Here is a 25,954-nt window from a genome sequence, read left to right on the forward strand (position 1 = left end):
TTTGGTGTCAAATCCAAAATATCATCCCCAAGATAGATGTCAATGAGCTTACCCACTATGTTTTCTTCTAGGTGTTTTATGGTTTCAGGTCTTATGTTCATGTTTTTAATTCATTTTGAGTTAGTTTTTGTGTACAGTGTAAGACAGTGGTCCGGTTTCATTCTTTTGCATATGGCTGCCCAGTGAACTTGTGTTTTTTAAGTGAAATCCAACAGAACAACAGAGTATCTTTATGAGAAAAGGATGATTGTCCAATATGCATGCCTATATTCCTTTCCACTCCATTCACATAAAGCATTTATGATGCCCCATGAGCACAGATTTCCAGTGGACTCACATTCTTGTGAATTCAGCGAAACTCAGGGTGTGTTACAGGGTAAACCAGTTACATTTTCAGCTGAGTAAATGGGGGTGCTGACTGTCCTTGAGGTCATGCTTCCCTTTAGAACCAAACCTTGCTTCAAATGCAAAAAATGTCATGTTCTAAGAAACAGAATCCTGTCATATCCTTTCTTGTGTTACTCCCCTGTATTTGAAGACAATTTATGATAAAAATGATGACACAGAAGGTGCTAAACACAGAAAACCAGAAATACACATGTGCACATGTGCACAAGCACACAGAGCATACATAATCCCATAACTAAAGGAAACACAATTGAAACATTTTCCTACTAGTGTCCCACCATCCACGCAGATGCTCAAGTCAAAACCCATAAGTCACCCTTGCTTCCATTCTCTCAATCCCAGCATCTAATCCATCAGCAGGTCCTATCTCCAAATAGCTGCCGAATCTGTTACATTCTGCAACTCCATGGTTACCACCATGGTCCAGACCTGCATCATCATCTCTTGCATTGGCAAATGCAATTCTTTCCTAATTATCTCCCTCCTCCACACTTGCACCCACCCCAGGTACCCACCACATGACAGATACACCATGTGCCCACCAAACGACAGACATTGCCTGTATCCACCAAACTATGGTTTCACTTTCAATCTCTAATGCCATACATATTGACAGACAGAATCCAAATTAGCAAAGCTCTTCGGGGTCCTCCATAATTTTTATGTGTCTAAAGACTGAGAAGCTGGAAACTGCTGCCCTCCCCACCAAACCCTAATCTTGCGATCCACTTGGTCAGTATTCACCTGCTCAGATGGGACCTTAAACCTTAGATCGTACTCAGTAACTGAGTACTGACTCCTGTTCACTGCAGGGACACCTGAGCTGGGTCAGATCCAGACGTCTTCTTAATAACTTCATCCTTCTTCATCCCAGTTCTAGGCCTGGGGAGCTTAATGTGTGGTCTGGAAATCTTGGGCATGGGTTGGAAATGGACCATCAACGCCTGGGACCCCTTAGCTGTAATGGTGGGGAATAACTATTCCTACAGCCTTGGCCCCCTTTCACTTCTCTGGTCCTTTATCCTTTACCTCTGACCCCTATTTGTGGTTTCCCCCTCCCCTCTTACATCCTAGTGTGTCCTGTTTTCCTCATGTCCACAGTGTCTGACATCAACTTGAGTATCAGGCTGAATGTGTCACTCTGATGTTAAAGTAGCAGGTTTTCTCCTTGTCACTTTCTCACACTTTCTTCTTGGTTGGGAGCCATGTGGCAGCACCAGTTGCCCTGAGACTGGACGCTGCCCCATGGATACAAGCAAATCAGTTACTAATGCAACAACCTAATGAGGGAGAGATGGGGCTGGGGCCTGAAGAGGGTGTCAAGGTGGCCTCTGGAGTAGGTTCTCTTCTATGACCAGGGGGAAGAAGGGCCGATTTCTCTTCACGGGGTGCTGTGCTGTGGTATTAGAGATGGTTGGAGCTTCTCTACTTGGATCTGAGATGAAGGAATTGATCCTGGTGGCTGTGTTGGGCCCCTGCCCTGCGAAGGATCAGGCCACCCTCTAGCACCATGACTACCTGGGCCCCTGTGATCCCTGGGCAGATGAAGCGGGGGCTGTCGTCAGAACCCAGCCTGAACAAGAGTCTCAGGGGTCCAGAGAAGGGCAAATGTGCCCAGGTCTATATGTGCAATCTATTTCTCATTTTATAGAAGGACAGCTCTCCAGCTTCGTAGTCTAGGAAGATGCCCACCTAGTGAAGTTACACTGTCAGGGGGAGAATCTTCTCGGGAGAGGACAGGGCCTGGTACTGGTTTCCAATCATCTCCAAGCTCCAGAAGCCATTCTGAGGAACCAGTAGGGCCTCCCCTTTCCTCTCAACACTGTCTCTACCAACCTGCACAGCCCACACCAGCACAGTTTGACCTCCACATCCCAGTAATGTCTCCCTGAGAAGAAGCTCTCCAGGCCCAGGACACAAGGCTGACAGTTGAATCTCTCTGGATTGTCAGGCATGCTCTGACTGGAGGGCCCTCTCTCTCACTTCTCTGGTCTTCTGACAGGAAGAGCAAAGGATAAGTGGTGTCTGAGTCCAGGACCACATCAGCTGCAGAGGAAGATTCAGGTTTAGGTCTGGGGTCTCAGGAGACTGTGCCATTCCTGATACCCAGAGAGGTCCCAGAAAGCTGGTAGGAGATCACTCATATGGCGGCCTTTTCCGCGAAGGAGCTTTGGTCCCAGAACTCAGGCAGATCACAGACTGTGAATGACTGAGGCTGCACCTGTATCTCTTGAGGGACAGGAGCATTGCCTCAGGTAGAGGATAATTGGAGCTTTAGGAAATGTAGAAAGTTTAGCAAATGAGGTAGAATTAATAGCTCCCACATTCTCTCAACATTCTCAGATCTGCCTCCTTTTCTAATCAAGACATATAATTTCTGGGACTCTCTGTAGTTAGAAACCTTCCCACCTGGCTTAAACCAGCAAAGACATCCTATCCGTCTCCTTGTAAAGCAATTAAGGCCAATTTCTCCCTACACAGGTACCTGGGGGGTAAACTGTCCCTTCATTGGTCCTCTGTGTTCCACCAGTTTAACCAGGTGATAACTTTTTAAAATGACTAACAAGGGCACGCTTCAAAGAGTAAAAATGGAGGATAATGTCCCCAAAAGTCAAGCTGCTGCCTGAGAATTGTGTATGGCAAGAGGCAGGGGGAGCTATTTCCATCCAGTTTTGCTTTAACAACATGGGTCTGAGTCTGCAGCTGTGACCTCTCTGGATATAGGAAATGCTTCAGACCCTGACATTCTGCAGACTCTCCCATCTGCAGTCATTATTACTTAGTCAATCTACGTTTCCATTGTGTTAAAATGACTTTCTCCTTTTCCCAAGTTGATAGTCTGCTGTGACAATTTTTAAATTCAAACAAGGAAGGAGGAAAGGTCCCAGTGCCATGGTGTCTGGTGAAGCCTGGATTCTTTGGTGCTCTTGAGCAGAAGGTGACAAATCATAAAATGCAAAGTGCTCCTCAGGACCAGACAAGTGGATCCACTGCTCTCCCACTTGCCCACCTCCCCTTCCCTCACAGGCTACACACAGAGCATCGGTGTTCTCTTGGAGCAGGAGGCATTTCTGGCACCTGTCTGTGCACCCATGAGCCAGGCTTGGGGAAGCTTATTGCCTTTCTCACACGTGGCTCTTCAACTGTGCAGTCTATGCCATCTTCCAGGTTATAAATAACTAAGCCAGTATTGTTTTGCTTTCAATTAATCCAGGATCCACAGAGCAACAACTGCTAAAATGTAACCTATGGGAATGTCCACTCTGTATGGTAGACCTCTGTAATCATGGATTAAATTTTTCCAAAATAAAACTGTGGTGGGAACTAAGCCATAGAATTGATTAAGAGCTCTGGGAATTCCCTCACAGGGGAGCTGAGATCTAGCATTTGGTGGGACACTGACAGTGAACTGACCCCAGCCCTCTGCTTCCCCTCAAACAGCCTTCGGCCCTGTTGTTCATCTCCTCTAATGTGTCCTGTTGGCTGGCTGGCTAGTGGAGAGAAATCTCAGGAAATGAGAGAATGTCAGAGGGGCTCATCAGCATGAAGAGGGTTCTTCTCCATCCTGCAATGGGACAGACAGAGATGTGAGTTTCATGAGATGGCTAACCAAGCAGAAGACAAATTGTGCCTGGAGTAGTTCAGGAAACACTAAACTTACACAATTCCTCTTGAAGTTGCTCTGAAAAAATAAACAGAAACAACTGAATGTCCTACATATAGGAACTAAGAGAATTTGAGTTGGTATTAAATGGTTGACTGGCTCTTTCTATAAACACTCCTTGCCCAGCGAATTGTGAAAATACCAGAAGTGATATAAGATCTGGGGCTGGAGATTATCAGAACTGATTTAGGTTTGCTTTTGTCAACAATATAGTGCTCCATGTAGCCAGGTGAATGGATGCAACATTTGCAGAATGGAAGAAAGCAAGCTCTGAGGATTAATTCCTAGGACGTGAGAGTTCCAAGCCCTTGTTGTTGTCTTTATTCGCTTCCTCTTTCTGTTTCCCAGGCTTATAGCTGTCAGAGCTGTGGCCTTTGGGTGACAGTGACTGCCTTTTTCACATTGACGTGAACCTACTCTTTTGACATGGCCGTGCACATATTCCTTTACCTTTTATGTGACATTCTTTCTCTTTTTTACATATTGTTTCCACACGTCATTATGTGCAATTTCTCTCTCTTCATTTTCAATCTCTTTTTCCCTTAAGTGAATCTCTTATTGCTGTGGAGTCTCTTGATAAGACAGATGCTCCCAATGCTGAGGAGGAGCAAAGTAGGCATAATGACAGCCAGGGCCACCATCCAGGGAGATTTGCTAAAAAGAAGAGATTCTGAAAAGGGAACCAGAAAAGGTCCATTTAGTGAGAAAAAGGACACCTGGGATGAGGGCTCCCCTCAGGAATCATACCTAAAGAGCTCCCCAGATCCCTACCCTCCTGGCTTCTCTCTGAGAAACTCCAGATAGAGAAAGAGTCACCCTGCAGTGAGTACCAGGGATGGGGGCCCAGGAGACAAAAAACAGAAACACCTGGAGTCACCATGAGATGGACCAGGGTGAATAAAAGCTAACCAGCCATGCTGGATCACCACGGCCACCACCCTGGGACAAGCCACCATCTCTTCCTGTCTGTAATATCACAATACCCTCCTCCTGCTTCTGCCCACACCCTCTACAGTCTATCTTCAGCACAGCAGCCTAAGTGAGATCATGTTATTCCTTTTCTCAAAACCCTGCAGTGTTTCCTAACTCACTCACGCTAAAACCAAAGTCCGTCTGTGGCCTACATTGCCCCATATGGTGTGGACCCATTGCCTCTCTGAATTCATGTCCTCCAACTCTCCCTACACTCAATCCATTCCAGACTCATCTGCCTCTTGGGGGTTCCTTGAAACTGCCAGACGCGTTCCTGCTTCAGGCCTTTTGCATATGCTGTTCCTGCTACCTGGCTTGCCCAGTCCTCAAATATCTGCACAGCTCATGTCTCGCTTGCCAACAGCCACCTTTCCCATGAAGTCTTCCCTGACCTTCCCATTTACATTACAACTTCCCCACACCCTAGCAATCAATATCACCTCCACGATTAATTTTTCTATAGTACTTATCACCATCTGATAAAATCCACAGTTTAATTAATGATTTCACTGCTTGTTTTAATTACTTCATTTATTGCTCTCTGCTGCTGTAGAATGTGAGCCCCATGAGGGCAGGGACCTTCATGTATTTTCTTCTGTGATTCATCTTTGCTTTGTGGAACAGTGCTTTGAACATATGTGATGCTTATTGAATGAATTTATGGATATCTGTAGATGGAGAATTTCCCTGCTTTGTCCTTTGGGAAATCCCACAGGCAGGAAGCGAGGAATTCATCAGGCAGCACCTCTAGGTATAGATAGACATCCATCCATATCACTCTCCATGTTTTATGGCTGTTCTAAATGTTTAGAAATCTCTGCAGGTTCATGAGTCTTTCCCTCCTCAGAAAAAATAAATTGCTGCACGATAAAAACCATAACAACAACAACAAAAAACCCAATCAAATTTACCCTCAGAGAAGAGGCTCCTAATCATGTGTTTTGAGACTATTTGATTTTCCTCTTGTGACAAGGGAAGAGACTTCAGCTCAATTGCAGCCTCCAGTCCTTCAGGACCCAGGATCCTTCCATCAAACACCCCTACCTCCCAATCCCCACTCCAGCCTCCAATCTGTCTGTTGAGGATCCTGCCTCCACACAATGAGCCTCCAGAGGGCAGGGAGCTAACCTGGAATGAAAATCACAGTTTCCTTCTTCTGGCCAGGTAGGGTGTTATTGATGGAGCAGGACACATTCCTCACAGAGTGGTCCCTGATGCTCACAGCCATGGAGACCATGAAGAGGCTGTCTGTGTCCACAGTGTAAGCCTCCTCCAGGGCAGCCATGACCTCTGCCCAGGGATCCCTCTGTTCTGCTTGGGGCTCTGGCTACCACCCTGCAGATGTGCACTCCAGCCAGATGCCCCCATCCTCAAGGAGCTTCATTTCAATGAGGGGCTTAGAGCTTAGGCCTGAGGAGAGAGATCAGGGCTCAGATAAAACAGTAATGGTGTCTTAGCCAAAGTGTCTTAGAAGATCAGCTCTTAATGGTGAGAACAAAGGAAGGGGGGAGAGAATAAGTGTCCAGCACTCAGAGAAACTGATTATGCATATTCCATGCATTCCTGCAGTACCCCTTCTGTGAAGGGAGAAAGGAAGGAAGGAAAGGAGGGCTAGAGAAAGGAAGGAAGAAGATAGGAAGGAAGAAAGAGGAGAAGAAGGAAAGGAAGAAAACCTCGATGTTGGAGAACACCAGGAGACCAATATGCCAAGTAAATGGTGAGATCTCTAAGGAGAAAACATTACATCTCACTATTCTTTGTGCTCCAGTTACAGACTCCATCACAGTACCAAACATCTGCCTCCTGATAAATGTTTGTTGATTGATTCATTCAGCTAGAGATTTTAATTTTCTCAGTTCTTTGTGGTATGTCCACTCTGACCTGAAAAAAGCAGGTTGAGGATTTTACCTTTGGCCCTGGGAGTACTTCCCAGTAGCCTTGGCTTCCTGAAGCTCTAGGTTAATATGATAAGGACAGAAACATGCCAGGCTGGCAGAATCTTAAAAAAACTTTTTAACTTTTCTCTTCTCTCCTTGTGTAAGCTTCACATCACTCACAGTTATCTGATAATCAAAAGGAGCTGTTGATTTTTAGGTTGGCGTGCAAAGCCAACCCTTACCCAAATTCAGAGATGTTTACCTTCCAGGGGCTCAGTCAGTTACTTGATTGTCTTGTACTCCCTTGACATCATCTACATATTAGTAAGATCAGGATGCTCCTGGATCCTCAAGATAACAATATCACCTCATCAATGTCAGCAGAGCAGCATTAAAAGTCCTAAGAACCCAGACTTTTCCTAACTTATTCTGTTTAAAAGAATCTTTAATAAAAGACATACTTTGTGTGAGAGAGCTGCACATCTATGGTCCTGGGAGACTTCTCTTCCTTTAGCCATGTGTCCAGCCATCATCCAACCCTCTTTTAAGTAATTCCTTTGTTAAGTCTATCCAACAAACTCTACCAAAGGCAAATTAAAGCAATCATGTAAGACTTAATGCTTCCTGATAACTTGATTTTTGCCAGAGGAAAGACAAAACACTACTTGCATATTGAAAGTCTCACACACAAACTTGAAGTCAGATAAGACTCCAAATAAGGTGAGATGTTGGAAAGAAATTCTACAAAATGTTCCTTGGGATTCCATAAGGGAAAGCAAGAGACATTAGACTTAAGGACAAAACTAAGTAGCCAGTTAACCCAACAAAAAACAATGTCCAACAAACAAACGATTCTACATCAACTCAATTCAGAGTGGGGCAGGAGGCCTCTAATCATAGCTGGTAGGAGACCCCATGTTCGTTACTCAGAAGGGCAACCTTGTATCTGATTAATACAAAATGTCATGAAAGGAGCGTTTCTCAACCTGATGTCCTGACTCTGTTCACAGCAACACTGCAGAGCTGACAGTGCAGGTGTGTGTGTGGTAGGAACCCTCTACTCTTTTCCTGTAAACATGACCCTGGCCTCACCTGCCCCACTCAGAATTCACTTGTTGTAGAATTGTCTGTTTGTTTGATATTGATGTTTCCTCCCACCATGGCCAGGATTGGATCAGCTGGCCCCATGACAGTCAAATGGTCTATTCAACAAAGGGTTAGAATCAGACGGGGGCCCCAGCCATCATATATCTAAGGCAAGAAAGGAAGTGCATATTCCAGGGCACAGACAGATTCCTAATATATTCTTTCAGACATATTCTTTCTGAGGCCACAGGGGCTTCCTGGGCTGAGGATTCTGGGGGCCAGTAGCTGTGGCTGGTCAGCAGCAATAGATACCTAGTAGGAGTGTCTACTGAGGCTGCTAATGCTTCCTGAACAAAACATTGTGAAGCAGACACTGAGCGCCCCCTACTGACCCTGTGCTCACAGAGGGTTTCTTCCATAACCCATCACAGTGCCTGGAGTGTGGTGTAAACTTGGGCTGTCCAAAATGATAGCCTTTAGCTAGTGGCAATGGAAATATAAAATACACACAATTTTGAAAATTTAGAATAAAAACATATTAAATATCTCATTGTTAATATTTGACATTAATTAAAGTTTAAATAATATAATTTCGGTCATTTGAAGTTCAAGAAAACATATTATTAAAATTTATTTCATACGTTTCTATGTTACTTTTTAAGACATAGTTACTAAAGTACTTAAAATTGTGTATGCAGCTGGCCTTTGTGGCTCTCATTTCATTTCCATCTGACTACTGGTATAAATTCAATGAGCACGTGCAGAAGGAGAGAATGAGTGCACACAACTGCAGCACTTCTTCAGACTGCAGTGTTTTGCAGACTGAAGTACTGATTTTCCTTTCTGAGAAGCTGATAGGAGCTAGTGGCATGGACCCTACCTGAGACCAGTGCAAACAAGCTGAGGAGGTGGAAAAAGAGAAGGGCATTTGGCAGGTAGAAATGCAGGGAAGCAGCTGGCTCCACAAGCACCAAAGATGAGTCACCCAGGAGGGACAGGGACCAGAGACCTAGGGGCACAGACATAGAGGAATCAGCTAAGGAGACTTGGACACTAGTTCTGATCTGGGTCAAACCTTCCTGTGACCCGTGTTGGGATCATCAGCACCCCAACTTCGGTCTTGTGCAGCCCCCTTCCTCTCTGGGTTCAGGTTTCTCCGGATAGATTGATTCATTAAACATTCCATGGAATAAGCCAACCACACGAGGATGAGGGAGGCAGTTTTCTGCCCTCCTCCACTCACTTCTCTGGCTAGAGTGGAATTTCTTCAGTCGTCACTTAATATTCTTCCATACCCTTCATCCCCTCCCTTACTCCTCCCCGGAAATCAGACTTTGAGGCCTGAGGTAAAGCCAGTGGTGGAGAGCCTCTCCTCCAGGAAGCTTCCCTTCTCCGGGGGACCCCGCCTTTCCCCTCATCAGGTTCCCTTCCTCCACTTACGGCCCCACCCACACCCCAGAGCTGTAGAGCTTCCCCTCCCTTTTGTACCTTCTAGATTAACTTCTTGGGTTTCTTTTCTCCTCTGACACTCAAATGATGATTTTCTGCTTCTCCCTCTCCTCTTTAACCCACTCATGGGCACAGTCACAACCAGAGAACAAACTGTCCGGAAAGCAGAGAAGACAATTTGCTTGATCTCCCATTAGTCGCTGTGTGCGGGCCGTGGAACCAGAAACCTAGTGCACTTTCAACCACAAAGTCCGAATATTTCCAATGAGTGATTTGGAGGTCAGGATTGACTGGCTGTGGGTCAGCAGCCAATAGTATCCCTGAGCCAGCTTTCTCACCAGTTACTGGGTAAAATATAGAAAACCCCTTTAAGAATTCAAATCTCATAGTTGAGAATAGCCTTTTGAGAGGATCTGGCCTTTCTATTGCTTTTTCTATTTTCAGAAGCAACATACAATTCATTGTTTTTGTAAAACATTGAGATTCCCCACAGATTGTGGCTTTGCTGCTAACCAGGAGGAGAAGTCTCTCTGTGTTGAAGTGTGTATGGAGTAGAGGATGGGGTTGGCGGGTGGGGAGGTGATGAGGGAAACATAAGCTACCCTCTTTCCAGAGACAGAGGAATCTTGTTCAAATTTATCTGCTTGTGGCGGGCAGTGGAGACATAAGGGGGAACACAGGGAGAGGTTAGAGGGGTAGAGAATGAAGCAAGACAGCAGCTGCAGTAGTAGACTATAGACCTTGTCATTCATTCAAAAATTATGGAGGGAGAGATGCTGAGGATACTGCAAGGCAAAACCCCTTTCTCTCAGGGAGGTGGCATTCTCCTAGGGGCAGGAAGATGGCAGCAAACAAAGACTTTCTAGTTGGGCTTCATCCTCTGCCACTAGATGGACCTGTTGACTTCAACACCCCCCTACACCCACACAATGCTCCCCTCCCATGACCCACAGACCCCAATCAGGCCATTGTATAGTCCTGAGATACATTTCTCACATCTCTCTCAACAGCTTAAGTGCTTCCCCTGGGGGCCTCCAATTTCTTTCTGATTCAACTCAAAACTGTGCACACTAGCAAAGGCTCCACAGTTTCCTCCCATGACTGGATTGCTCTTGGAAAGGGACCAGAGGGTAGGTGGTGAGAGTCTAAGAGCCTGGCCTGCCTACAGCCTCTATCGGAAGAAAATAAGACCCAGGGGTTCTGGGGAAGTTGGTGCCAGAAGTACCCAGTAAAGCCAGGCCTCAACCCCTTTGGTAGCTGACCTCAGCCAGAGGGAAGTACATGTGTTCTCAGCATGAGGAGGACCCATTGCCCACGAGACAGCTCAGCAGGAAACCAGCTCCAAGTGGAGTGTGCCACTTCAGATTATGACAACCTGACCCAATCATTCTCTGACAGGAGAGGAATAAACCTAGTGGGTGTGTTCCTTCCTTTGAGTCACCTCAAACTGTAGATTCCTTCCAGGTGAGGCTAAGACATCTTGGTGCACAAAAGACATTCCTACACCGTCTTGTTCAAATTGCAAATTATTGACTCATGGAATCAATGAGCATAGGAAAATGGTTGTGCTAAGCTTCTAATTTTCAGGGCTTTAGCAATAGTACCCAGTATATCTGCCTTGTCATAAGAGAACAAATGTCGCAGAATATACAGCACGAATAAAACTGGGCCCCAAATTCACTGGAACCAAGGACAGGAAAGTTGCCCAAAGTCTCTCCATCTTGAACCCTTCACTGTGCACGTCTGCTTTGGTCTAATTCCTCTGTAGATCACCTTCCTTTTGCTTCTCTAGACCACACTGCTGATGGGAAATGCCTTCCTGCAGCTTTCATCCATGCCTGCTATTAAGCAGGTATAACTGGTTACATATCACTGACCCATTCAGTGAAAATATCCAAGGTATTCCCTCTGGCTTAGTCTGGGTCAGGTGTCCATCCCAGGTCCAGTCCATGTCAGAGGGCAGAGGGGCCATGTTACATAGACAAGTATTAGAAGGCAGAATGGCACCACTGCTAAGTGGATGGGGGTGGAGGGAGGGCAGACAGGTTTTAGCAGGCATTCAGTATATTCTCAGAGGCAGAACCTTGTAAACAAATGCTGTTGATGCCCAAATCCATAGCCCTTTGGTCCATGTCAGGTATATAGTTTCCTTTAAGGTAACAGTTTCCAGGTGCTTACTTTTATTCTTCTCCCCCTGAGAGTTTTTTCCATCAGCAATGATATTTGCTCCTTTGCATATACAGCACCCAACCTGGAAATTCAGGGAAGTTAACACCCAAGGGATAACCTTAATCCAATGGAGGATGGAAGATGTGAAACAGTGGCCCAGCCTCCCCATCACTGCTAGGTGGATTCTGAGGTATAGCCTACCATTTTTTACATGGTTTCTCAGAGTGTCCTGACTAGGACCGAACCCAGTTGCCCTGAAGATAACCAACTAATTAATCTACCGTCAATCCCATTTTTCAGTTAGTTGGCTCTTCTCCTTTTATTTTTTCCCAAACTTTAGTTTCCTGGGATCATTTTCTAAATAGACTACCTGAACCCAAGTCCCTGACTTAGAGTCAGGTTTTGGGGAATCCAAACTAGTAGATTCCCATTCAGCACACATTGTATCCAAGAGTGAGAATCACCTTTTCTGGAGAAGTACACTCTGACTATATACCTGAGTCTAGCAAGCCAATAAAGAGCTACAGGTAAAAGTTCCAAAAATTCACAGAAATCTCCAATCATGGAGGCCCCTTGGATATAAAGGGGCCTACCAGGATGGAGGCCTCCTCCTCCTCCTTCAGAGTGAGTGAAGCTGCGACTGTGATAAGTGTAGGAGGCTAAATAGGCCACACCATCATCTCTGCAACATGTGAATATGATACATTACGTGGCAAAAGGAATCTTACAGATGGAATTGAGGGTTTGGACATTAAAGTCGGGAGATTATCCTGGAATCTCAGGAAAATTATCCTGGAGTATCTGAATGGGCTCAAGCCAATCATATGAGTTCTTAACAGCAGAAGAATCAAACAGATTTAATGGAACAAGCTGCAGGAGAGATTCAAACACTGAGAGGGACTCAAGCTGCCATTGCTGTTTTGAAGATGGAGGAAGAGGGCCACAAACCAAGGAAGGTGGCAGCCTGTAGAAGCTGAGAATAGCCCTTAGCTGACAGCAAGGAATGGCAACCTTATCCTACGACTGCAAGAAAATGAATTTTGCCAACAGTAGATGAGCAAGTAAACAGATTCTTCCCTAGGGCCTCCAGAAAGCACACGGGCTGCACACATCTTGATTTTAGCCCAGTGAGACCCATGTTGGACTTCGGACCTAAAGAAATGTGAGATGATTTGTTTATGTTGTTTCAGGTCCCGAAACTTGTGGTAATTATGAGAGCAATAGAAAACTCATACAAGAAGGATTTTGTGCAAATGTTACAATGAAGTAAACTGTGACACTGTTCTGAGTAAACTGTAGGGGCTTAAATTCTAGAAAAAGCTCAGTGGAAGACTGAAGATTATTAACAAATTTATTCACCAAATGTAACTTGACAACCACATGCCAGATAGAGGGGATACAGTGGCGAACAATAACAGTGATTATAATGAAAAGAAGCCTTCCTTCAGCATCCATCAGTTGATAGGAACATCCATTAACATCAGTGAACGATCAGGGGTGGAAATTTCCCTTGCCTGGAGATGGATTCTACAGCATGATAAAAATACCACTAAAGTTTATCCAGCTGCCTTCCTCCCAAATTCTTACCCCACACACAATCTTTAGCTGTTAAGTTAGGCTTCCTGGAGAACTTTTTAGCAGGAGGATTGGATCTGGCTGCATGATCACGCATCACATTGAGAGAGTGGGTACACACGTGCCCATTATTAGTTAAGAGTTTGGCCTCTAGTCTCTTCACATCCTGTATGATGCAGTCCCTGTGAATTCATTCTCTGGACCACGTCACTCTTCAGACAATCCAGTGAAGTGCTGGACCTATGGCTCTGACAATCGACCTTGAAGGAACCAAGTGGGGTGTGGCCTCTGTAGTCACCTACAGTGATCCTTAACATGGGGTGTCATTGAAAGTGATCCTCAGGGCTGAACATGTTTCCCTCATCATGAGGGCAATAGGGCTAGGAAGGAAGAACAGGCTTGGTGGTGGGGTGGGAGAAGGGCCTAATCTCTACCAGCAACACAGCTTTCTGTATGAATTATGTAAGTTACTTAACTTGACCCTGCCTCAGTTTCCATACTCTTGAAATGAGACTACTTCATGGGGTTGTTGTGAGGATTAAATGAGTGAAATTCACTTAAAGCATTTAGCACAGCACCCAGTATGTGTTAAGTTCTCTGTAAATGTCAGTTATTGTTGTTCAAATTCCTGCTGTCGTTCACTTGCTGAGTCAACTTTAGAAAATTAATTCAATTTTCTGTACCCCCATTTCCTTATCTATATAAAGGAGACAATAAAGTGGCTTCAAACTCTACTGTCATATGGAATAAGGAATTTATATTAGTGAAGTGCTTCACACAGTGTGTGCATTTAGTATTTTATTGTTGTGATGTGTTTCTGTTAAGGAGGAGGGCCTCAGCTCCAGGCTGGGCAGGGGGAAGCAAGGATGTTACTTCAGCCTGAGGGTCCCCAATCCCATCAGTAGGGCCCGGGGTCACTGGGGTCTCCAGGGAAAGGTCAGACCTTAAGTCAGTGACAGGGGAACTCCCTACTCATGTCGGTGCTGGGCAAATGGTCAAGGGGGTGTCATCCCATCCGAGAAGTCTGAAAATAGGGCACAGAGGCCCGGAGAATGAGGTGTGTGGGAAGGTGTAAATATGAGATCCGTCCATGGCATCGTAGAATGAGACCTCACCAGTCTCATAGTCCAGGAAAATCCCCACTCTTTGAGGAGGACTGAGAATTTCAAGTTCGATCCCAGGGTCAGTGAGAACCTGATATTCATTCCAATATGACAGCCCTATAATCCAGAATCCATTCTTGGGTGCCATAGAAACCTGTTTTTTCTTCTCCACGTTCTCCCTACACACCCCGACATACCACCCTTTCCTGAAACCCACCTCCACCTCCCAGAAATGTCTCCCTGACATGAAGCTCTTGCAACCAAGCACACAGTTATGCATATCAAATCTCTTCGAATTGTCTGGTAGATTCTGTTCCTTGACTGCCCACTTCAGGCTCTTCTGATCTTCAGAAATAAGGAGGTTGGGGTTTACTGTGTCGGGATCCAGAATCACATCCACTGCAGAAAGTTTGGGAATGGGCAATGAGGTCAGTCACTGTTCCCAGACCTCAGAGCCTCAGCCTTCAAGACCTGGGTGTGACTGGGGAGGTCTAAGTGCAGAGCCAGATGTCCCCAGACTGTGCTGAATGTGACCCTCTCAGCAACAGCAAAGAAAGGCCCAGGCGTCCTAGCTCAGTGGGAAAGAGTGCTGCCTAAACTGACATCTCCATCTGGCTCCCTCCTTCCATCTTTTTCTTACTTTCCTCCCCAAAATGACTATGCCCATGTGTTGTTTGTACTCACATAGATTTACATTTCAGTCTTTGCTCTATCACTCATGAGCTGAATGACTTTTCTTTTTATGCTGTCTCTTTTCTCCATAGTCTCAAGCTATACAATATCTTTGAGCCTCAATTTCCTTAACTGAAAAATGGGGATAAAAATAATAATAAGTAGGGTAGAAGAAAGACAATACATGTTTTATAGTAGCCCAGGGCCAGGCATGGAGGAAGTGCCTGATGTTATAATAGCTCCATGCCTTTTCTGTGCTAGAGGCCACGTTGGGGGCTTTCTGTGCTCCCAGATGCATTCTTTTCCTTTCTCTACCCTCTTCTGGGCCCCAGGAATCTGTCCTTTATGAACAACATCACTAGGCTCCCTTGCCTCTGTTTACCTGTTGGGTTTGGCCAATGGGAGGTACTAGATGAAGACTGTGAGGAGAAAGAAAAGAGAGGCACGGCATTTATTTCCTCCACTTCCTCCCTACCAACACAGATGGTGATGCTCTCACAAAGGCATGACTCCTCTCAGGCAGCCCTGGCCTTGAGCTACAGCTTCCTTGGGCTCCAGTAACTGCTCCCTCTCCCTTTTCCCTCAAGCCTAGGGGTGGTGACAGCTCCCCGGTATTGTGAGCCCTGGGGCACTTCATACTATCTTGTTGGTTTCCCTTAACCCCAATCCCAGCTTCGTAAAGAATTCCTCTTCTAAACTTTCTTCAACCACCCAGTTTGAACATGCCATGTCTTTCTTGTTGGTTTTTGACCAATACGCATTAATTACCTCATTTAGTCTTTACCTCAACTCTCACATAGTAAGAATTATGATCACCACTTAAAAATTAAGAAACTAAAGTACAGAAACATTAAGTAACTTGGGGACACACAGCAGCAGGAGGTGGCATGAGAAGCTTGGGAAAAGCAAAGATCTTTGTGCATTGCCTTCTCTCCTTGGTCATTCCACATCCTTACTCTCCCTGCAGTATTACTTCACTCTGCCTCTCCTTCCCTAAGTCTACCCTCTATGCCTCTCCCTTCTCATGAAGATTGGCGGAGCCCAGGGGAGCAATCTTCCCTGGTTCTCTGGGCTTTCAGCAGGAAGGCCCTGGAGATGAGCACACCTTTGAGACCAGGACCTCAAGTCACCCACGTGGAACTCTCCCAGTCATGAGGACTTTTCCTCCCAGAATCTCAAGAGTTGGAGAAGAAAAAGGGAGATTATGGTCCCTCAGGTTGTTGTCCTAGGGAACACACAGGGATTCTCTTACCAGGTTGGAAGAGGGCCATCTTCCATTCTGAAAGGCAGGAGACATAGATAAAGAAAGGGCACTATTTCTGTTCTTCCCCCAACCCTTCTCCTCACTAAGCCTTTTCTCCCTCATTTTCTTGTCTCTTGCAATGTCCAGTTTCCTTCCTCTATAGCTTTGCCAGATCAGCCATACAACATCTCAAAAATGGTGCACTTCCTTCCCTCCATCATGCTGGGGGCTGCAGGTGATATGACCAGCCTTCGCTTGGGTGTGAGCATGTGTGCCAGCAGGGTGAGGGGTAGCTGAAAACAGCCAGACACTGTATCTGGAAGGTCTTCTGTGGCTCCAGAAAAGCGGTGTTGGTATTCCCCATAGAAAAGGAGCCTCTGGACTAGATCTGATCATTCCTACTGGAAATGCCAATGAGTCACACAGCAGAGAAATGGTTTACATGCTTAGTGTACATTTTCCATGAAACTCAGAGAACTTCATGTTCACTCACCAGCATAGGCCTGAGACTTCTCTCTACCTACAATGAAGAAAGGTAGAGATGTTACCTGAACAATGTCATTTCTGAGTTGTTTCCTTTCTGTTCTTTTACATCCATCTACTCATTCATTTTGACTCACATCCCCACCCTTCCTACCTTTTTCCTTTGCCTGTTCAATTTTCTCCTCTCCTCCTAAATATCAGATCTGAGAACATCAATTGCATGCTGATAATACCACAGGCATCATGTTAGTGCTTTCCCAGCTGAAGCTTGACGAATCTATTTTGTATGTATCTACACTCCCATTCACGGGCATAGGTGTCGCTGTGTGTACATGTGACTGTGTATGTGCACGAGAATCCATCTATCTTAAGCTGTATTATGTCCTACCTACTTCATTAAGTTGGGCAACTTAATGAAGAAATTTCAGATACTATTTTTTTTAAAAGCAGTTCCAATAAACCTATGAGAACTGAGCCACTGTGGCCATTGCTTTTTTAAAATGCACTTTTCTCTCTCTTTCTTCTCTGATTTTCTCATTCTTTTAAATCTTACATTCTTTATTTTCTTCTTAGCAACCTATAGATTATGTAAAGCAACTAGGGAGGTTCCCAGCATAGGGAAGGCACTTCATCTAGAGAGTTCCATCTCCATCCTCTTTTTTTCCTTTCCTGTACACCCTGGATATTCTGAGGTGCCTGCTGGACTGAAGAGTCTGTGGGCCCTCCTGGAGAGAGACTGAGGCTCTTTTCTCCGTTAAAAAAACAAGACTTCCCTGTGCTTCCCTCTGATCAGCCACCCTTCTTTCTTCTCTTCCTTAAGTGGGTCAGGGATATTTCTCAGCCCTGGACAGTTTTAGAGGCAAGCAGAAAGGCTCGGACATATCCCAGTAGACAGTGTTAGATGGGAATTCAGAGAAAGTGTCAGAGCCACTCACCAGCCATCAGCAGGAACTCTCTCTTCTCTGCAACAGAAGAAATGTGAAGCGTCATTAAGACACTTACGGCAGGGGTACCAAGACATGTGTGGGGCCCTGGGGAATTGGAACTTACTGAATTCATGCAGGAGCTTCTCTGGAAAATAAGCAGGAAAAAAATATACTGTTATGGTGTTGAAGTGGAGAGAACCTCTGGAACATAAACCTTACTAATGACCCAGAGCAGAAGTGGGTATGTGGGGTGGGGAGGGGGTGATGTTCTTGGGCTCCCTCCCCTAAGCCAGGGCCTTAGGTTCCCTCCCTGGTCAGATACCTCTTGCACTTTGTTCCTGTTCCTTTTCTGCCACTGCTGTTTCTTTTTTCACTCTCTCTCTCTCTCTCTCCTGGGATAGAGCCTTGTTCTCCCGGGATAGAGCCTCTGTCTCCCGGGATAGAGCCTCTGTCTCCTGGAATAGAGCCTCTCTCTCCTGGGATAGAGCCTTGTTCTCCCGGGATAGAGCCTCTCTCTCCTGGAATAGAGCCTCTCTCTCCTGGAATAGAGCCTTTGTCTCCTGGAATAGAGCCTCTTTCTCCTGGAATAGAGCCTCTTTCTTCTTCTTCTGTAGCCAGAGGGTGTAACCAGTCCCTGCGAGAAGCAGCAGCAAGACAGGCAGGGTCCCAGTGAAGGCTGCTATCCAGGGCCTGGCCCTCCAGAAGAAGGGATCTGCAAAGGAATGGAGCTTTAGCTTCTCACCTCCAGGGCAGGGATCACAGGGCTGATCTCATGCCATTAAATGATCCTTCTCCTCCTAAAGTCTCAGGGAACTTTGGGTAAGAAGTCAGTAAACTCTTACAATAACATAATGCTGTTACTTGCTTTGAACTGTCTGCTTCACACATGTGAATATGAGTTAGTTGAACATGAAAACTATATCATTTTTTCTAATTTAATTTTTCAATAGGTTACATTTACATGGTGAAAATACTAAAGAAATATAAAAAGTTGTCTAGTCTCCCATCCACTCCCTCCTCCATCTCCCGCACTTATTAGCCTCTCATTAATCAGCTTAATATGGTGGTTAAGAATATGAACTTTGGAGCTTGAGGGCCTGCGTTCAAATTCCGCTTCCTCCGCTTGACTGGCAGTGTGATCTTGGACTAATTACTTAACTGGTTTGTTCCTGGTGTCTTAATCTGTAACATGGGGTGACAACAGTACCTAATTCATAAGGTTAAAAGATTAAAATAATGCTCATAAAATGCCTGACACATAGTCAGTGCTACGTGAGTGTGTATTAAGTTTTAAAAATACAAATATATTTTTATTTTTTCTCTTTTACACCTAAGATAGCATTCTATACAAACTGCTCTGCATCTGGCTTTTTCTGTTCATCTTGGAGATCCTGCAAAATTAATACAGAAATAATGTCTGTGTTTTCTTTCACAGCTGTGCAATATTCCATTGCATAGAAGTTCCCTGGTGATGGACATTTGCGTAGTTTCTAATTTTTTACTATTATAATTAATACTGTAAGAAATAAAGTTTTACATGTGTCATTTCATACAAATTCAAGTCTGTCTGTCAGATAAATTTCCAGAAGTAGGATTTTTGGATCAATAAATAAGTAGTTTGGATAAATTCTGCTACATTGCCCCCAGTAGAAGTTGGCTAATTTAGACCAAAAATATATCGACAAACATCTAAGAGTGACTGTCTCCTGACAATCCTGCCATCAGAATGTATGATCTGCCACCTCAGTTTTTTTTTTTATGTTTTTCCAATGTTTCAAGTGGAAAATGTTTGTTCCTTCTTTTTTTTGGTGAGGAAGATTGTCTCTGAGCTAACATCTGTGCCAATCTTCCTCTGTTTTGTGTGTGGGATGCTGCCACAGCATGGCTTGATGAGGGGTGTGTAGCTCTGTGCCCAGGGTCTGAACCTGGGGATCCAGGGCCACCAAAGCAGAGTGCATGAGCTTAACCACTATGCCACTGGGCCAGCCCCTGGAAAATGTTTTAGTACACATTTGTCTATTGGGTGAGATTGGACATCGTCTCAAGTATTATTTCCTTTTCTGTGAACTTTGTTCATTTTTCTACAGGCTTGTTTTATATTTTAAGCAGATTAGCTCTTTTTCTAAGATGTTAGGGGCACATAGTTTTCCCCATTTTGTCATTTGTTTGCTTAAGGGTCTGATCTTTACCTTTCCCCCCCAATTCCCACTTCCTGTCATAGTTCCTGGCACACAGGAAATATTCATGAAGAATTTGTGACATAAACAGCTTTATGGGGAAATGAAACATCCCCAGAGTTAGAAGGAGGCTCTGGATCCCTGCTCTGTGCCTTATATTCATTTCAGAGACCCAAGTCATCAATGGAGAATCACACATCCTCCTTCTCTTAGTAGCCACAGCTCAGCACAGTATATCTGAGGCTAAGCAGAGTACTGACCTGCAATGGAAATCCTGGAGGTCTTTTCCTGGCTGAGAAGGGGATTTCTGATGATACAGGAAAGTCCTTCACCAGAGCTGCCTTTCACGATCACAGATGCTGCCACTGCATACAGGCCATCTCCATCTGTTGTCAAAGGTGCTACCACAGCTGGCATGTCCTCTCCCTTGGCATCTCTCCACTGTATTTGGGGCTGAGGATACCAGCCAGTAGACATGCACTCCAGATGGATCCCTCCATCCTCATAACCCTTCATTTCAATGTGAGGGTCAGAACCCAGCTCTGTGGAAAGATAAATGAGTCTGACTTTTTCTGAGCCTACTGTATCAATTACAGCCCCAAAACAAATTGGATGGTGCATTCTCATTAGATAATTTTGGAGGGGTTTCATTAAGGAGCTGTTTACAAATGCATGGTGCTGGTGAGGGGAAAACTACACAGGATGGAGCAATGCTCCAGGGCCAGGAACAGTGGAGCTGTTACCACCCACCCCTGGACACAAACAGAGGTGGAGAGGAAGCTGTCCTGAAGACCTACAAGAAGAGAGTCCAGCAGAGAGGGCTTTCTTAAGAGGAGCTATGATCTTTGGGAAAGGAATGCAGCCAGCTAGATGTGGTCCTGTGGGGAGAAAGCCAGGGGAATAAGTACCTTGACCTCTCTCTCCTCTCTCCCTCCTTCCATCTTCTGCTATGGTTCCCATTGACCAAACCCAGTCAGAAACTATAGGGCAAGAGAGTGCCCTGAGAAAGAGAAGTGCAACCCTCGACATCTGGACATTGACCTGCACTCTGTGTTCTCGTGTTGAACATAAGCAGTTTCATGGAACATCAACATCAGATAAGAGCACTTTGTCACTATGATGGGTCAAGACAAAGACAAGATCATTCAGCAATTGTGTTTGAACATAGAGAAAATCATGAACACTGTCCAAACCACAATCATGACCCATAGGAGCATGCACCTGGAGGGACCACAGAAGCTATCTAGAACACAAGTGAACCCAAACAAATGTGTGCCATCACTAAGGAGATATTTTCTATTCTTCCAGTCCCCAACCTTCCACTTCCCTGTTTAGGACCTGGTGGCCAGCATGGCAGACTTTTTACTTGATAAGTTAGAGTACAGGAGTGATTCTTCCTAGAGGAAGCACTGTGTCTTTCCCGAGGGCTTCAGAGAAACAAAGAGGGAAGGCAGTGGAGGCAGATACTAGTGACTAGTCAGGATGCTCTGAGGTGGATTTGGAGCATGAAATATTCATCTGCCCCCCTCAGAACCACAGAGGAACGAGCTCAGAACAAAACCTGGAGGCTCACCTGCAACCTCCAGCTCCACCATGGCTTTTTCATAGAAGTTGTCGCCTTGGAAATAACACAGGTAGTTTCCAGTGTCAGAGGGTCTGACGTTGTAAATTCGGAGAGTAGATGTCCCTTCAGTGATGCCATCTCTTAAAATCGAAGTTCTCCCTCGATACTCTGCCATCTGTTGGTCTTCTATTTCCTTTCCATTTGCATACTCATATACTACCTCCCTAAGGTTGGGTCTCACCCACAAGAGCTCCATGCTCTCTGCGCTCATCTTGGGGGACACGTGACAGGACAGATCAACGTCTTCACCCACCATGGCCAGGATGGGTTCAGGGGGTCCAATCACAGCAAACTGAGCTGGTCATTAAAAGGAGAAACTCCATCAGAGATACTTGGACCATGAGGGTAAGGGAGGTGGGCCTCAGGTAGAGAGGGTGAGGTACAAAAAACTCAGAGAAAAACAGGATCCTAACAGAAGTATAATTTGTCTTAATGACATGCACACCTTCTGTTTTGGATGGGACTTCCAGGTACGAGAAGTTGTCTGAGGTTCTGACTGGGCACTAATAGGTAATTGTCTGCTTCAGAAACATACAAGTAGAATGCTCCCTACCTGAGCAAGGGGTAAGCAGCTGGACCAGGAGGAGGCAGACAAGGAGGTCGAGCAGAGGGATGTCTAGGGAACTTGCCATTTTCATCTGTGCTGCAGAGAAATGCCAGAGAGAGTCAGGCAAAAACTATGACTTGGAAGATGACAAATTCCACATCAAACCTCCACCTCCCCAGGGTCGACTCAGGGTGAAACACACAGTCACTAGTGTGGTGACTCAAGATCCTCCTCTGCCAAAATGTCTGCTTGGGAGTCTCTTAACCTTTGAGCTCAACATGAAAATCATCCATGAAAACATGGAATGTTAAGTGTACATACATTTAACATATAAATGTTACGTATGTAGGGTTGAATTTACATATATTATCCCTAATCCATCAGGAAATCCTTGGCTGTACTGTCCAAATATGTTCAGAATCCTTCCACTTTCCCACACTTCCCCTGCTACATCCAGGTCTAAGCCTCCACCATCACACTCTGATTAATGCAGGACCCTCCTCTCTGGGTCCCCTGATTCCACTTGCGTCCCATACAGTCTATGCTTAAAACAACAGCCAGAACATTCTTTGAGTCACATCATGTCAGTGCTCTGCTCAGCACCTTCCATAACTCCCGTTTCACTCAGAGTAGATGCTGAAGTCCTCACAATGGCCAGCATGGCCCTCCAGGACTTGCATCTCTCACTTCATCTCCCCTACTATCCTTGTCTGTTCCAGCCACACTGCCCTTCTTGCTGGTGCGTGAATTGACCAGGACAGAGGACCTCGGCCCTCACTCTTCCCTCTACCTGGAACCCTCTTCCCTCAGATATCCACAAAACTCACTCCCTCACCTCCTTCAACTCTTTCATCTAAAATTGGTTCCTCTGAGACCTTCTCTGACCACAGGATTATGGCAAACTGCTCCCATCCCCCTGAGCCTGCTCTCTTTTCCCCATTGAATTTTTATAATCTAACATATCATGTGTTTGCTATCTGTTTCCACCTGCTGGAATGGAAGCTCCACATGAAAGGATATTGATCAATTTTGTTTCCTGATGTGTAACAACCCTGTAGAACAGTGAGTGGTTCACATGAGACTCTCAATAATATTTACTGAATGAGTGAATGGATGAGGGGTAATATATTAACCCATTAATACTCCCTAGCATTTTAAATAGGTTAAAATGATCAGATTAAATGGTTGTCATCCAACAGGAGGGGAGGTGGAGTCTTGCGAAGACAAGTGTCTGCTGTTATAATGACATGCTGTTTTGGTCTGGCTTAGGGAGCAGTGCGCAGCGTCATATGCTGCCACTGTGACTTGCCTATATTAATGTATTTATTCCTATTTTTCAATGAAGTGGTTTCAAGGAGCAAGTATGTCCTGGATATGCATGTAAGAGTGTTACTACTCAGTGTGCCTTAGTGAACTCTTTCCACAATTGTTCTTTGGAGAAGAAATATCTCTGAGAAGGAAATTATTCATTTCCTGTCTTCCCTTTCCCCAGGTGTTCCTTAACTGATGGCCTCTGGGCTCACCAGCAATGGATAAGTTCCCTGGTCTTATTCTTTCCACTGCTAGAGAAATATGAAGCAGAGATATAAGAGCTGGCATTTGCAAAGAAAAGGCAAATATGTCAGGCCAGGAGCATACAGCAGCCCAACAAAGTCATACCTCTATGAAGTGCTGGGGTTCTCATAGCTCAGAGGCAGGGCCCCTGTAACTCCCCACACCCTGCCCAGTGCTACCAACTGTATCTTGGCTCAGAAAGCACCTCTACCATCTTTCAGGCATGGTCTGTGGCATCACTGTGAACATTTGTGATAAGGGAAGTGTGGAGCCCTTTCCAGCTGGCAAGGCTGGATTCTAGCTGGAGTTCTAGCTTGGCTTCCATCCTAACATCCCCAGACTTGGCTGCATCCCTAGATAGTGGAGAGCCTGAGAGTAGGCCGAGGTGGATCACTCAGAGACAGGAATGAGATCTTCGAACATAGTCCCTCCCTTCTCCCTGGTTTTCTCCCATCATGTATCCTCTCCTTCCCTGAAGACGTCAGGTGGAACGGGATGCTGACAAATGACTTGAGGGTGTGCCCTTCTCTGGAGCAACACTGTGGACTCCTCTAAGCCTCAACCCATGGCCGTCACTAAGTTCAAATCAGGACTCCATAAGACTCTGGTCAAGATCCAATGAGACTCCTTGGTGGAGGCTCTGGAGTCAGTCAGAGGCTGAACCCACCACTTCTAAATCTCAAAGCTAGTGAACAATTAATAAGTGTTACAAATAATTATAGTGACTGTAACATATTACTTTTTCAGAAAATAACAACTCCTCCAAAACAAACCAGCATGAGGTCCCCAGTCATGGTACCTGCAAATCTGGGAACTTCCCGGGGAACAAGGGAACAGAAGTCTGTGCAGCTGGCACTCCTTCAGACCCTGGTCTGAAACCTGGATGGAACCCCAGACAAAATATTGCCTTTGAGTACATCCTGTCCTCTTCAAATTGTTGTCTATGCTGCTAGAGAGAGGACAAGAGTACTATTATTATTACAGGTACAATTACTCTGTTGTCCTCAGAGTGGGTAATACACTTTATTTTTTAGGATATTTATTGCTTTTTGGTCCTAATTATAAATCTATTTATAACGGAGAAAAATGTAAAATAACAAAAGTTAAATAATATGTAATGGTAATCATATACTTCATATCATAAGAATGCAAATGTTTCTGGAAGTATTTTGGCTGTATATAAATACCAAGTACCTTGGAAATGTTTCATCCTTTGACCCAGAAATTCCTCTTGTAGGAATTACTCTTAAAGTGGGAAAATAAGGTGTTAACACAATGATTTATGTTGAAGGCTGTTCATCAAAGTAAAATCTACAATAGCAAAATGTAGATACAATTTAGATATCCAAAGTGGATTAAGTTTTGTTACAATTACAAATAAAAGCTCTTTATTAAAATTATACAATTACAAATAAAATGCTCTTTTTTAAAAGAGCTAATGACTTTATGGAAATCCCTTCATGATTGGACACTGTGTCATTTAGCCATCCTCCAACAGTTATATATGCATACGTATGTTGTATATGGAGGTTGGTTAGGAGTTTTCTATATTACAAATAATTCTGTAAGGAACATCTTTACATATAAATCTTTAGGACACATCTTGTTTTAAAATCTCTTAAAAATACATTCCCAGAGATGACCAAGAGAGATTCTAAGAGTCTATTTTTCCTTTCTGACCACAGTAAGTTCCTAAGAAAACGTAGTTGGCAAATTTCTTCATTCAGGTTGTCTCTCTCCCACCAAATTTCCCAGTGCAGGTCCCTACATTTTGCACTGCCTCCTGCCCACACCCCCATCTCCTCACCACACAGACAAGCACCAACCCCCTTTCTCTTGGTGAGGACTTCCCTGCACTCACTCTCAGCATTTTAGCCTCTGTCCTTCCAGGGCCTGTGGCCCTGGCTTTTACCAATTTCCCCCACTTACCCTATGGCATTCCCATCTGAAAATCACAGCCCACGGAATGAAGGGAATTAATAATTCTGCATTATAGTTAACATGCTCCTCTGGAAGAAAGGGAAGAGAAAGAAAGGCTTCTCACTGTGAGAAACAGTAACAGAGTCCCTCTTTGGAAGAATTAGTTTTGATTGGCTCAGAGAGGTGTTTCTCATCAGTTGCTGGGCAGACAATAGTGAGGAACATAGAATGAAAACTGAAACTGTATCGGACTGTACAGATGAAGAAAAATTCCAGCCCTAATCCCCTCACTGTTTGTGTCTCTCTGTGTCTACCTATTTGAATCATTCACGTGTATGTTTGTGTGTAATCAGGATTTCATTATCTACACCTGTTTTATGTCTTTTATACCATAATAGATTATCAGCAGAACAAAGCAGAAAATTTACACGATTTTAATGTCTGAAGAGAGGAAGAGGTATATTAATTAAGATGTTTCTGTGGCCATTTGCTGACATCTGTGTGC

General features: G+C 44.8%; 1 protein-coding gene and 2 pseudogenes across 1 annotated transcript in view; all 3 read right to left on the reverse strand.

Moving 5' to 3' along the window:
• The window catches only part of LOC124226743 (butyrophilin subfamily 2 member A2-like), a 40,219-nt gene extending 30,684 nt beyond the window's left edge, over positions 1 to 9,535 (reverse strand). Inside the window, exon 1 of the mRNA XM_046640414.1 lies at positions 9,496 to 9,535. The gene's annotated coding sequence lies outside the window, so the exon portion shown is untranslated. The remainder of the gene's footprint in view (positions 1 to 9,495) is intronic.
• Positions 1,834 to 13,297, reverse strand: LOC124227085 (butyrophilin subfamily 2 member A2-like; annotated as a pseudogene).
• Positions 13,298 to 13,880: 583 nt separating this feature from the next.
• On the reverse strand, positions 13,881 to 25,578 carry LOC124227086 (butyrophilin subfamily 3 member A3-like; annotated as a pseudogene).
• Positions 25,579 to 25,954: the final 376 nt, after the last annotated feature.

Source organism: Equus quagga, chromosome 15 (genome assembly GCF_021613505.1).
Source record: "Equus quagga isolate Etosha38 chromosome 15, UCLA_HA_Equagga_1.0, whole genome shotgun sequence".
Taxonomy (NCBI): domain Eukaryota; kingdom Metazoa; phylum Chordata; class Mammalia; order Perissodactyla; family Equidae; genus Equus; species Equus quagga.